The 2,754-nt window shown below is 42.7% G+C and overlaps 1 non-coding gene across 1 annotated transcript; it reads left to right on the top strand.

Annotated features, from left to right (window-relative positions):
- The first annotated feature begins 2,400 nt into the window (after positions 1 to 2,400).
- LOC148553914 (small nucleolar RNA R71) lies at positions 2,401 to 2,508 on the top strand. The gene has a single exon (XR_015892570.1). It is a non-coding gene; the product is annotated as a small nucleolar RNA R71 (small nucleolar RNA).
- The last annotated feature ends 246 nt before the right edge of the window (positions 2,509 to 2,754 follow it).

Here is a 2,754-nt window from a genome sequence, read left to right as displayed (position 1 = left end):
AGGGTGGGTTTTGGGTGGGAAAATGATTTTGAATTTTGAAGGTAGGTGGGGTTTATGAGGTAGGTTTATGGGGAAGAGTGGATGGATGTGAGTGGTGAAGTGGTGATAGGGAAGAGAGATTGAGGTGATTGGTAAAGAGTTTTGGGGAAGAGTGTTTATGAGATTGTGTGAAAGAGGGGTGAGAAGAAGTGAGTGGAGGTAGGTGGGGATCCTGTGAGGTCCACAGATCTTGAGGTGATCCTGTAGGGTCCACAGATCCTGAGGTGTTCAAGGATTTACAACCTTACACCAAATTGGGCATGCAAAATGCCCTTGCACACAACTCTGGGCGTTCAGCGCCAGATTGGTGCTTGTTCTGGGCGTTGAACGCCCATTTGTTGCCCATTTCTGGCGTTGAACGCCAGAACCATGCTTGTTCTGGGCGTTCAGCGCCAGCTCTTCTCCAGGATGCAATTCTGGCGTTCAAACGCCCAGATGCTGCCCATTTTGGGCGTTCAGCGCCAGAACCATGCTCTGTTCTGGCGTTGAACGCCAGCTAGATGCTTCTTACTGGCGTTTAAACGCCAGTAAGGTCTTCCTCCAGGGTGTGATTTTTCTTCTGCTGTTTTTGATTCCGTTTTCAACTTTTATATTTATTTTGTGACTCCACATGATCATGAACCTAATAAAACATGAAAAACAATGAAAATAAAAATTAGATAAATAAAAATTGGGTTGCCTCCCAACAAGCGCTTCTTTAATATCAATAGCTTGACAGTGGGCTCTCATGGAGCCTCACAGATGTTCAGAGCATTGTTGAGACTTCCCAACACCAAACTTAGAGTTTGGCTGTGGGGGCTCTGGTTGACTCTGTTTTGAGAGAAGCTTTTTATGCTTCCTCTCCATGTTTACAGAAGGGTAACCTTGAGTTGTAAACACAAGGGAGTCCTCATTCAATTGAAGGACTAATTCACCTCTGTCAACATCAATTACAGCTCTTGCTGTGGCTAGGAAGGGTCTTCCAAGGATGATAGATTCATCCTCATCCTTCCCAGTATCCAGGACTATGAAATCAGCAGGGGTGTAAAGGCCTTCAACCTTTACTAACACGTCCTCTACTTGTCCATAAGCCTGTTTTCTTGAACTGTCTGCCATCTCTAATGAGATTTTAGTAGCTTGCACCCCAAAGATTCCCAGTTTCTCTATTACAGAGAGGGGCATGAGGTTTATCCCTGAACCAAGGTCACACAGAGCCTTGTCAAAGATCATGTTGCCTATGGTACAAGGTATTATGAACTTTCCAGGATCCTGTTTCTTCTGAGGCAATGTCAGTTGATCCAGATCACTCAGTTCATTAGTGAACAAGGGAGTTTCATCTTCCCAAGTCTCAATACCAAATAATTTGGCATTCAGCTTCATGATTGCACCAAGGTACTTGGTAACTTGCTCTTCAGTAACATCCTCATTCTCTTCAGAAGAGGAATACTCATCAGAGCTCATGAATGGCATAAGGAGGTTTAATGGAATCTCTATGGTCTCTAGATGAGCCTCAGATTCCTTTGGTTCCTCAAAGGGAAACTCCTTATTGATCACTGGGCATCCCAGGAGGTCTTCCTCCTTGGGATTCACGTCATCTCCTTCCCTTACAGGTTCGGCCATGGTGATTAATTCAATGGCCTTGCACTCTCCTTTTGGATTTTCTTCTGTATTGCTTGGGAGAGTACTAGGAGGAATTTCAGTGATCCTTTTACTCAGCTGGCCCACTTGTGCTTCCAAATTTCTAATGGAGGACCTTGTTTCATTCATGAAACTCACAGTGTCCTTTGATAGATCAGAGACTAAATTTGCTAAATTAGAAGTATTTTGTTCAGAGTTCTCTGTCTGTTGCTGAATGGATGATGGAAAAGGCTTGCTATTGCTAAACCTGTTTCTTTCATCATTATTAAAGCTTTGTTGAGGCTTTTGTTGATCCTTCTACGAGAAATTTGGATGATTTCTCCATGATGAGTTATAGGTGTTTCCATAAGGTTCACCTAAGTAATTTACCTCTGCTATTGCAGGGTTCTCAAGATCATAGGCCTCTTCTTCAGAAGATGCCTCTTGAGTACTGTTGGATGCAGCTTGCATTCCATTAAGACTCTGAGAAATCATATTGACTTGCTGAGTCAATATTTTATTCTGAGCCAATATAGCATTTAGAGTATCAATTTCAAGAACTCCCTTCTTCATAGGCGTCCCATTACTCACAGGATTCCTCTCAGAAGTGTACATGAACTGGTTATTAGCAACCATGTCAATGAGTTCTTGAGCTTCTGCAGGCATTTTCTTTAGGTGAATGGATCCACCTGCAGAAGTATCCAATGACATCTTAGCTAATTCAGACAGACCATTATAGAATATATCCAGGATGGTCCATTCTGAAAGCATATCAGAAGGACACTTTTTGGTCAGTCCTTTGTATCTCTCCCAAGCTTCATAGAGGGATTCATCTTCTTTCTGTCTGAAGGTCTGAACATCCACTCTAAGCTTACTCAGCTTTTGAAGAGGAAAGAACTTGGCTAAGAAAGCCTTGACCAGCTTATCCCATGAGTTCATGCTATCTTTAGGTTGAGAGTCCAACCATACTCTAGCTCTGTCTCTTACAGCAAAAGGAAAAAGCATGAGCCTGTAGACTTCAGGATCTACTCCATTAGTCTTAACAGTATCACATATCTGCAAGAATTCAGTTAAGAACTGAAAAGGATCTTCAGATGGAAGTCCATGAAACTTGCAGTT

The sequence above is a fragment of the Arachis ipaensis genome, chromosome B7, assembly GCF_059453495.1.
Source record: "Arachis ipaensis isolate K30076 ecotype BB chromosome B7, ASM5945349v1, whole genome shotgun sequence".
NCBI classification, from domain to species: Eukaryota; Viridiplantae; Streptophyta; class Magnoliopsida; order Fabales; family Fabaceae; genus Arachis; species Arachis ipaensis.
Note: the sequence above shows the minus strand (reverse complement) of the source record. Positions and strands in the feature narration are given on the sequence as shown.